This window comes from Nomascus leucogenys, chromosome 14 (assembly GCF_006542625.1).
Source record: "Nomascus leucogenys isolate Asia chromosome 14, Asia_NLE_v1, whole genome shotgun sequence".
NCBI lineage: Eukaryota > Metazoa > Chordata > Mammalia > Primates > Hylobatidae > Nomascus > Nomascus leucogenys.
The window spans coordinates 15,521,965-15,533,974 of record NC_044394.1 but is presented as its reverse complement, the minus strand read 5'-3'; the positions used below and the strand labels follow the sequence as shown (position 1 = coordinate 15,533,974).

General features: G+C 33.3%; 1 long non-coding RNA gene across 1 annotated transcript in view; it reads right to left on the bottom strand.

Moving 5' to 3' along the window:
- The window catches only part of LOC115838217, a 1,373,476-nt gene that overhangs the window by 1,351,610 nt on the left and 9,856 nt on the right, over window positions 1-12,010 (bottom strand). Inside the window, exon 2 of the long non-coding RNA XR_004033234.1 lies at window positions 2,249-2,346. This is a non-coding gene — a long non-coding RNA (uncharacterized LOC115838217). The remainder of the gene's footprint in view (window positions 1-2,248; window positions 2,347-12,010) is intronic.

Sequence of the window (12,010 nt, the reverse complement as noted above, 5' to 3'; positions counted from 1 at the left end):
TGGAGGTTTTCTATTCTAGTTTTTTCATTAAAAGGTAGACACGTCAGGTTCAACATATTTTGAAAACATATTTTGAAAGTGTAGTTGAAACAGAAATAATAAATCTTATTTTGGGGGTAGATAGTCCAAGTTATTCTTTAAGTTGCCTGGCTAGAGATTCAGAGTGACAGTTGCTAGTGTACATTTCTGAGTCACTGAGCTCCCCTCTCAATACTATTTAGGGTGCCACCAAATATCCATGAAATTCAGAAATTAATGACAAAATAGAATTTGTGCTAGTTCCTAAGATTCAGAAGTTAATGTCTCATGCCTAGCAGTAACTAAAATTCCTGAAATAGATAGAAGAATGAATAATTGTTTCACAAGATCACCCATGTGGCCATATTCTTAAGTTAGGCTAACTGTATTATCTGTATGTCTGATGATCAAATATCTTGTTTATAAATGACTTACCATAGTGTGTCCTCATGAACAACTATGTATTTTTCTTAATAAGAAACTCTTACTGATGTGAGATAGTCAAGGGGTTGCTACTAGTATGTAAATTAAGGATTGAAGTGGGGAAATGGTGACTACCTTTTGCTGTCATTTACATTTCCTCAGTATTCATGAAGGACTGGCATTAATTAACATCATTATTTTGGGCCACAAGGCTCTTGTAGGCCAGAGCTATCCTCTTATTGCTTTTATGTTGTTAAGCCTCTTCAAGGGAGTAATCTGATAAGAGTTTTAAAAATGCAAAGATAAGGTGGCTGCAAATAAAAATGTTTCTATTAAAAAGTATTTGATACAATTCAAAGTTAAAAGAGAAGATTTTGGATATCCCCAACATTAAAAAATGGTAAATGTTTGTGATAATGGACACCCTAATAACCCTGATTTGATCATTACACACGTGAGGTTTGGGCATTAGTATGTTAAGTGTGTTGAATTATATGTGAAGTAGATTAGTAAAACAGAAATCATCCATTTGGAAGAGAAAGAGATTGCAAGCATGGTCAAAGTTTAGGAAAATCATTAGGGAGATGGACAGAGGAATACATAGACAGAGAGAGACAGAGATAGGGAGGTAAGGACAGATGACACAGAGCATATAAATAAATACATGATGGACGACAGTGTGCTTATAAAACTTGTATCGGAGAAGATTGGCAAAATTTAAATACTGTTAGATTTAGGAAGAAAATAAGTAAGTAACTGATGCTAATACTCTAAGAATTAAGAGCACGTCCTTCCTGTATCTTTTGTTAGGTTCGTTCCCAGGAAGAGAGTGCTGTCATATTGAGCCAGATAGATTATTGTTCTGGCTCTGTGTGACAGCTCCCATGCTGATATGGTGTGCTATGGCTGTAAAGTACAATATAAGCCACAAATTTAGAAAAAGCATCAGAGAAAAACTCAAATTATAATTTTTACACAATAATGACTTGTTATTAATCATGCTTGTTCTATTATGTTGCTATTTATGAAACAGAGAAGAGCGGTTATATATTCCTCTACACTTGGAGGTCAAGTGGGAAATGGACAGAGATCCTTGGGAGACTGAATAGTCCCACCAAATTATTAAACTGAAAACATATGGACTATATATATACACCAAACACAAACAGAAGGATTAACCCCCAACCGTACTCAAGGTTTAGCAGAATTTCATAGGGATACTGGTTAAAAGCACAGATTCTTGGGCTCTACCTTTAGAAAATTCCAAACCAATAGGTATTGGAACAGGCTCAGTAATCTGTATTTCCGTAACACCCCAGGTGATTTGAATGTATATAGTTCCTACAAGATGATTATCATAAACACTGAGAAGCTGACACAATATGAAAAGAGGTAGAAATTTAAAAACCTACATGTATCCATTATGAAATTTTAAGAAAATATTAGCACTCTCATTACAATAACTTGTAGGTATATTTAGGAGCATATACATCTGTATTATACAATTTCAAGCAATATATTCTTAATTCCAGTAATAATTTAAAAAAAATGGCCAAATAGGTGAAATAGTAAATTTCCCACAAGGTAACTAGAAATAAAATACAGAAAAATTAAGTGGAGTATTCACCAATTATTATCATATTCAATTTCCAAACTGCAATTTAAAGCCACATAGCTGTGAAAGTCCCATGAAAAGCTAAAGAGTCATTAAAAATGCCAAAGCTTTTTATTGTTTACTTTTAGAATAGTTTTGAATGCAAAGATGCACAATCTCTGGCCATTTTATTATCTTTTACCAAATAGTTACCTTTAAGAACACTGTCCTCTGTCAGGAGAGATACAAGAAATTGTGAACAGCTGTTAGACTCTAGCCAACTGTTTCTTCAAGCATGATTCCAGGACAACCTGCAACAGAACAATTTTGCATTTATTATAAAACACAGACTCTGAGATCCTCTCTTACAGATATTAAATAAGAATATGGTGGGTGTGGGTGCTCGTGTGGGGGTGGTGGAAAGGATTATGGTTATCCATAAGTAATAATTTCCAGTTTTAGAGTTTATGATCTACTACACATTGTCAAATCCTCTTCTTAACAGAGAGGTGAAAAAAAGAGTATCTGGTTTGAACTTTCATTGTATAACCTGAAATGCTTACTTTTTGCTATAGTGACAAAGAAAAGCCTTTAATGCAGGGCCAGGACTAGTGGAAGATGGGTAAGACACTAACCTTGAGTGCAAAAATTAGGAGGTGCCGGCCAGGTATGGTGACTCATAACTGTAATCCTAGCACTTTGGGAGGCCCAGGTGGGAATATCACTTGAGCCTGGGCAACACAGTGAGATCCCATCTCTACAAAAAGTTTTTGAAAAATACAAATTACCTGGACCTAGTGGCATGAATCTGTAGTTCTAGCTACACAAGAGGCCAGGGCAAGAAGATCGTTTGAGCCCAGGAAGTTGAAGCTGCAGTGAGCCATGATCATGCCACTGTACTCCAGCCTGTGTGATAAAGTGAGAACCTGTCACTAAAATAATAAATAAATAAATAAATAAGAATTAGGATTAAAAAAATGAAACATAAAGTAGTGGCAGGATAAAATGCTCTGCCAAATCATGTTAAAGTCTGAAGTAAATTAACTAATAAGCAACACTGGACTTTAAACAAATTAAACGTTACATTGTTTTTAATTGAAAATGTTATTTTTTTGTGTGTTCATCATGGATATTTTCACATTTTATTTTTTCCTAGTACATTAAAATACTGTTTAATTCTTGAGTTTTTTAGTAACCCCTTAACTTTTGCACAAAGGCATATGCCTCCCCACCCTCACCCTAGTTCTAGCCCTGCACCTATGAACTGTGCAGTATAGAATGGCTACAGTTGTTTAAAATCATGGTTAACATCTAAGCACAATAGATTGTGGCCCTTCAATAGCATCTCCTGGATAAATATGTTTCTACTTAAACCATGCTCCAAATGTTTAATAAAATTTGTTATGTAAAGCAGCCAACTGAATTTATGTTTCCCTAGTTTAAAATTGAAGTGGGAGTGCCCTCAAGTATACTTGATACTTACTTTGGTTAATCATTATTTTTTTCAATTTAACCAATGAATGTAACAAGAAATAAGGTGAGGAAGTGTGTAGAAAAAAAAAACATAATAAATTGTATCCAGGTTTTAATGTTAAGTAAAATATTGACTTCATAAAATAATAGTTCTCATCAACAACTAATAATGTCTTCAAAGGTTCTATTTTATTGTTACTACTATATGTTGAATGGGAGAGTTTTTCTAAAGAAAACGCTTTTGAAGTCCTATAACCAAGAAGAAACTAAAGCCAAGTACTTGATTGCCTACTAATTTTTGTGACATATACTCATAGAAGCAGATTTTGTCATACTCTTTATTTCACTATTATCTTTTTTTTTTTTTTTTTTTTTTTTTAGATAAGATCTCGCTCTGTCACTCAGGTTAGAGTGGAGTGGCATAATATCAGATCACTGTAACCTTTGCCTTCCAGGCTCAAGCAATCTGCCCCCTCAGCCTCCCAAGTAGGTGGGACTACAAGCTTGTGCCACCATAGCCAGCTAATTATTGTACTTTTAGTAGAGACAGGGTTTTACCATGTTGCCTAGGCTGGTCTTGAACTCCTAGACTCAAGTGATCTGCTTACTTGGCCTCCCAAAGTGCTGGGATTACAGACATGAGCCACCGCAGCCAGCCACAATTGTCTTTATCAGATGAAAACAGCTTGCTTAAAACCTCCCTATGGCAGGGCTCTTTTGAGAATTGTTTGTTTAAACATGGCACAGATTTGCAGACTAAAAAATGGTGAGAAAGCTGAAACATACACTCAAAGTTAACCTTTGGAGAGCAGTTAAAGGAAAGGGTGTTTGGTTAAAGGGACGTATGACAAAGCAACATGTTGGTGACAATATCTTAAAAACATACAAAGGAAAAAGAGCAAGAGTAGGTGCGTAGACATTGTACGAGGTCATCATTAACCTGATGACAAAACCGGAGAAAGATAAAACAAAAAAAGAGAACTACATGCCGATATCTCTGATAAACATAGATACAAAAATTCTCAACAACATACTAGCAAACTGACTGCACCAACACAATAAAAAGATCACTCACTATTATCAAGTGAGATCAAGGATGGTTTAACATATGCAAATCAATAAGTGTAATATACAACATTAACAGAAAGAAAGAAAAACATATGATCCTTTCAATAGATATAGAAAAAGAATGTGTTAAAATTCAACACCTGGTCATAATAAAAATTCTCAACAAATTAGGTAGAGAGGATATGTACCTCAGCACAGTAAAAGCCATATCTGACAAACACACTGCTAACATCTGACTGAATGGATAAAAGCTGAAAGCTGTTTCTCTAAAATCAAGGAAAAGAAAATGATATTCACTTTAACCACTTCTCTTTAACATGGAATTGAAGTCTTAGCCAGAACAATTAGTCTAGAGACAGAAATAAAAGACATCCAAATTGGAAAGGAGGGTGTCAAATTGTTTCTGTTTGCAGATGACATAATCATATATAGAAAATCCTATAGACTTCACCATAAAATTGTTATAACTAATAAATAAATTTATTACACTTGCAGGATACAAAATCAACATCTGAAAATCAGTAGCATTTTTACATGCTAACAGTGAACTACCTGAACAATAAATTAAAAAGCTATAAAAAATAAGATACTTAGGAATAAACTTAATCAAGAAAGTGAAAGATTTACCTCTCCACTAAACACTGTAAAACTTTGATGAAAGAAACAGAGATCACAAATAAATGGAAAAATGTCTCATGTTCATGGATTGGAATAATTAACATTGCTACAATGGTCATCTTACCCAAAGTGATCTATGGACCTAATGCAATCTCTATCAAAATATCAATGACATTCTTCACAGAAATAGAAAAAACAATTCTAACATTCATATGGAACCAAAAAATACCAAGAACAGCCAAATGAATCCTGAGCACAAAGAACAAAGCTAAGGCATCATATTACCTGACTCAAAAATATGCTACAAAGCTGTAGTAACCAAAATAACATGGTACTGGAACAGAAACACATACATAGACTAATGAAACAGAATAGAGTCCAGAAATAAATTCAAACAAGTACAGTCAACTGATTTTCAACAAAGGTGCCAAGAACACATGTTGGGGGAAAGACAGTCTCTTAAACGGTGCTGGGAGACCCGGATATCCACATGCAGAAGAATAAAACTAAGCCCATACTTCTCATCACATAGAAAAATTGACTCAAAAAGGATTAAAGACAAGACTTAAGTATAAAACCCATAATTATTAAACTACTAGAAGAAAACATAGGAAAAATTCTTCACATTGGGCTAGGCAAGAATTTTTAAAATAAAACCTCAAAAGCACAGAGAACAAAGCAAATAAATAAATGAAATTGCATCAAACTAAAAGCTTTTTGCACAGCAAAGGAAACAATTAACAAAGTGAAAAGAAAGTCTACAGCAGAGGTGTCCAATCTTTTGTCTTCCCTGAGCTACACTGGAAGAATAATTGTCTTGGTCCGCATATAAAATACACTAACACTAATGACAGCTAATGAGCTTAAAAAAAGTATTTGCATAAATCTTATAATGTTTTCAGAAAGTTTACAAATTTGTGTTGGGCTGCATTCAAAGCTGTCCTGGGCCACATGCAGCCTGTGAGCTGCGAGTTGGACAAGCTTGGTCTACAGAATGGGAGAAAATAACTGCAAATTACACATCTGCCAAGGGCTTGATATCCACAATATATAAATGAGTTAAACACCTCAACAAAACAAACAAAAAAAGACATAAACCCGATTTAAAAATGGGCAAAATACCTGAATAGACATTTCTCAAAAGGACATATAGAAATGGCCAATAGGTATATTTTAAAATGCTCAATGTAACTAATCAACAGGGAAGTGCAAACCAAAACCACAATGAGATAACACCTCATTCCTGTTAGAATGGTTATTATCAAAAAGACAAAAGAAAACAAGTGTTGGCACGGATGTGAAGAAAAGGAAACACTTATACATCGTTTTGGGGATTGTAAACTAGTAAAGCAATGGTAGAAAAAAAGTATGGACATTTCTCAAAAAACTGAAAATGATGCTATCATATAATCCAGCAACCTAACTGTAGGGCGTATGTCCAGAGGAAATGAAATCTGCATGTCAAAGAAACATATGCGCTTTCATGTTTATTACAGCACTATTTACAATAGCCAAAAATGAAATCAACCTAAAACTGTCCAACAACAAATACATGGATAAAGAATACATGGTATGTATATATAATGGAATACTATGCAGTTACAAAAAAGAATGAAATTCTGTCATTTGCAACAACATGGATGAGCCCGGAGGATATCATGTTAAATGAAATAAGCCAGAGCCAGAAAGACAAACATTGCATGATCTCACATATATTTGGAATTGTTTTTACAAAGTTCAATACTGGCCAGTCATGGTGGCTCACACCTATAATCCCAGTATTTTGGGAGGCTGAGGTAGGCAGATCATTTCAGACCAGGAGTTTGAAACCTGCCTAGCCAATATGGCGAAACTCCATCTCTACTAAAAATACAAAAAATTAGCTGGGTGTGGCGTCACGCACCTGTAATCCCAGCCACTCAGGTGGCTGAGGCATGAGAATCACTTGAACCCATGAGGCTGAGGTTGCAGTGAGGTGGTGCCACTGCACTCTAGCCTGAGCAACAGAGCAAAACTGTGTCAATTAAAAAAAAAGTCAGTATTATAGAAGCATAGAGTAGAATAACACTTATTAAAGACTGGGGAGGGGAAAGGGGAGAAGAGAATGGGGAGAGGTTGGTCAACGGGCACCAAGTGACGATTAAATAGGATGAATAAATTCTGGTATTCTATCATACCGCAAGGTGACATTGGTTAAGGGTAAAATATTTTATATTACAGAGCGGCTAGAAGGGAAGTTTTCGAAGGTTCTTACCACAAAGCGATGATAAATTCATGAGGTGATAGATATATTCACTCCACTGATTGGATCATTATACAACATAGATATGTATCCAAATATCAAATTATACACTACAAATGTGTACAATGTGTCAATTTAAATAAATACTTTAAAAAATTAATCACAGTATCAGGAGAGAAAGAGGCATTTTAAATGTCCCCATGTGATAAAAGTATGCAATCAAAGTTGAGATGCCATGATGAGTGTCATATTGGCTAACTCATCTTTATTTCTGGGTATACTTGTGAATGGTCTTGTTGCTTATGCAGCCTAGGTTAATAAACTGATAATTTGGGTAAGTGAGAGAATAGCCTTTAAACATACATAATAATATAATATGCACAAAGATACTTTTGATTATTTTGAGGAATAACACCTCACCAGCCTTTTACTTGAGGACTCAATCAATATTAATTCACATCCCCAATTAAGTGCAGCTTACATATATTCTTATAAGATGGTTAGTGACAAAAATAAATCATCATAGATTTTTTTCTAGAGATTTACATGTACTTACAAACACATCTGAAATGCTTGTTAACAAATAAAAATGGCTATAATCACTTTGAAACTAACTCATTGCTAGAACCATGTTTTACAATGACTGACAATTGAGTAAAATTAACCATGTTGCTAAGGAAAAGGCTCCTCATAGTTTAGCTTAATAATTTAAATAACAAAAAACGAGTGGGTGAGTATAATTAGCAATGAAGATGCTCATCATCACATTGATAGCGATTACCTCTAGAAATCTGATCTGGGTGCTTTTAATATCCTGTAAAATATGTGTTGTTTGATTTTTCTATTATCAGATTGTTTTGACTTTCAAAACATACAAAATACTGTAATAGTTCTTACTATCAAAAATATAAATATCTTAACGCCAGCAGAAAGATTTTTGGGTTGAAACCTAAGTGAAAATATTTTGCTTTATAAGGATTATAATGCCCTGGATTGCATTAATTTTATATAATAATGGATCTCCCCTTTTCAGAAACATTAAAAATTAAAATTGATACTTCTATATTAAGTATTTTATGGTATTGTCCTACGCAGTGCTGGAAAAATGCACAGAATGTCTACTTTAGGTAATTTCAAGCTTCATAATTCTATTATTTCAAATGCTTTCTCAAAAAGTAAAAGTATTACAGAAAGTTCTCAATAGTTTTACTGGTTCCATCATGAATTTCTATGAAATATAAAACATTAGAAATACTAAACAAACTCATCCTAATTTCTAAAAGCAGACATCTTATATCAACAAATACAGCTCATTTCAGCAAAAGAAATAACAAAGTTCTAGAAATCCCATATTATTTGAGGATATGAGATTCTTACTTTTGCCTCATGTCTTTTTGGTAATTTAATAAGAAAAATTGGACTCTGATTTACACACTACTTTTACTCACATTTGGCCAAAACCTTAATAAGTATTAGTCTACATTTTAAGCATTATCTAGAAATTCTGTTTTTTGTACGTACATTCGTTAAAGAACTGTTGAGTGCATACTTAACCACACGGCAGGCACAGTGTGAGACTCTGAGGAAACAAGCAAACAAGCTACACATAGTAACTTTCCTCAAGAAGCAAACAGTTTTTCCCCAGTTGCCTTAAAAGAAATCACTAGCAACTAGAACATTTCACAATATCGTGTCCACAACTCTGGACATGATTATTCTAGAATCCATCTATCCTGCAGAGAGTATTTACAGAATAATTTGTTTTTATGGTGAGAATCCCCTGGATTACTTTGGGGAGTACAGCAATGGAAAATAGGAAAAGGCATGCTCACTCTTACTCAATTGATGATGGATGGTTTTAAAACAAAAGTCAGTGCTTATAAACATGATATATAAACATTATATATAGTGCTTATAAACCTGTGCTTATAAACAGTGCTTATAAACCTGACCTCGTGATCCGCCCATCTCGGCCTCCCAAAGTGCTGGGATTACAGGCGTGAGCCACCGTGCCCGGCCACCAGTCTCTAATCTTAAATAATCTTAAAATCTTAGAAAAATCTTAAAATATTTCACAGTTTGGTGGCTCTGAGAGCAACACAGATAACCAAGAGTTGCTAGGCAAAGACATCTACAGTATACTGTGATTAGCCTGACAGTCTACTATGCTGTTATGCTCATGACATTTAACTCAGGTTAAAGGTCGAGAACTCAAAACAAAAAGAAGGTGGCATTCAATCAAAGATTACCAGGTATTTCACGCATGAAACCAAATGACTGAGAAAAGAAAAGTTTTAAAAAAGGAGGCAAAAATAAAGTAAGTCATTCAGACATTGCAGTTATCAGATATAAAATACCAAATAATTATAATGAATATGTTTAAAAAATAGATAATATGAGGAAAAATATTATCAAATAACTGGGCCAGAATCATTAAAACTAATCAAATAGAAATCCTATAACTGGAAAAATACAACCACTGGCTTAAACAACTTAATACATTGACTAGGTTAGAATCAATAGAACAGAAAATGAGTAAGTTAGATAAATGGTCAATAGAAAATATCAAGACTGAAGCAAAAAAAGAAAAAAAATATAGAAAAGAAGAAGAAAAAGCATGTGTACTTGAGACATATAGAATGTGGTGAAGTTATCCAGCATATGTACAATTGTAGTCCAAACAAAAAGAGGATAGAATTAGTTGGGATTAAGCAATATAAAACTAGATACTGGCTATGAATTTTCCAAAACCAAAGAAAAATACAAGCTTAAATATTTAGAAAAACCGTAAGCAGAAAAAAAAACAAAGAAAACCATCACTTAAATGCTCATAGTAAAAATGCCTAAAATTATGGTCTTATAAACCACCATGGGGTTGGGAGAGGAGGAGCTGGGAAAAGGCCTTGGAAAGACACATTACCTTAAAGGAGCAATGATAAAACTGCAGAGCTGACATTTCAACATAGTAAGCGGAAGCCAGAAAATATTTGGATATTTTTTAAATGCTTAAAGAAATAATGTCCAAACTAGAATATTCTATCCAGTATCGTTTTCTTTACAAAATGAATGCCAAAATGAATGTATTGTAAAATACACTCCACAGGTACACAAACTAAATGAAATAACAAAGGGAGTTTTTCATACAGAAAAAAAATAAGTTCAATGAAAGCAAGTAAGTAAAAGAAGGAATGAAGAGAAAAGGAAAAGACAGATATATAAATAATTATAAATAAATATTGACCTATGAAATAATCATTGTAATGAGCTATGGATTATAATGTAGAAATATAATAAAAACAACAATAGCACAAAAATCAGAAAAGGGCAAAAGAATTAAAAAAATTTAAGAGTTCTTGCATTGTCCTGGAAATATTAATTTATGTTTGACTCTGATAAATCAATCACTCATGCTATACTCCTAGGAAACCACTAAATGCTACTACAGGAGAAAATATTAAGTAACAAATGTAACAAAAGAAAGGAGATGATAAAAACATAAATAGTAAGATGCTACATACATACTCAAATGTATCAGTAATGACTTTAAATGTAAATAGACAAATAACTTCAAGTAAAAGACAAAGACTTTCATATGGAATTTAAAAAGTCAACCAAATGCAATTTATAAAAGAAGTATAACAAATTAAAACATATGGAAAGATTAAGGCAAAATATAAAAAAGATATACCTTATGGAAACTAACCAAAATAAGTCTGGGTTAGCAATACTAATATCTGATAAAATTAACTTTAAGGCAAGCAATATCACTACAGATGAAAAGGAATACAACAGAATGTTTAAAACATTCATCTACCAGGAATATATAACAATCTAATTTTTCATTAAACAGATTAAACAAATATATAAAGAAAAAATACATGAAGGATATTTATTTATAACAAATATATAAAGAAAGTTTTACAGAACGTGAAGTATTTAGAATATATAAAGTATATGGTAAATAAGCTTGAGCTGGCAGACATAAAACACTTGCTCCTTAAAATGTAAAGTGTTAACACCTAAAAAAATTAACAAATACAAGGCCTTAAGTAAGTTTTATATCATAAGGGATATGAATTATGCATGGGTAGTATCATGGAAAAAAATCACCCAGTATTTGAAAATTAGTTCATGTATCTATGGATCACAAAAAATTCCTAGTTAAGTCTTAGTATCCATGGATGAAAAAGAAATCACATCTAGCAGTGAAAAATAATTTACCTAAATAATAATGAAATACTACATAGCTGAACTGCTGGAGTGCACCTAAAGTCATACTAAGAAGGAAATTATAATCTTTGATGGAGAGATTAGAAAAGTAGAAAGTGAAAATTAAAGTTCTAACTATACACCTCCAGAACTGAGTAAGAACTTAGAAGAGTGTATTAAACCCAAAGGAAACAGAAGAGAAATAACTAAAGTAGCAGAAATCAATTATATAGAAACAAAAATACAGTAAAAAGTAAACAATAATGGCCGGGTGCGTTGGCTGACGCCTGTAATCCCAGCACTTTGGGGGGCCGAGGCGGGCAGACCACGAGGTCAGGAGTTTGAGACCATCCTGGCTAACAAGG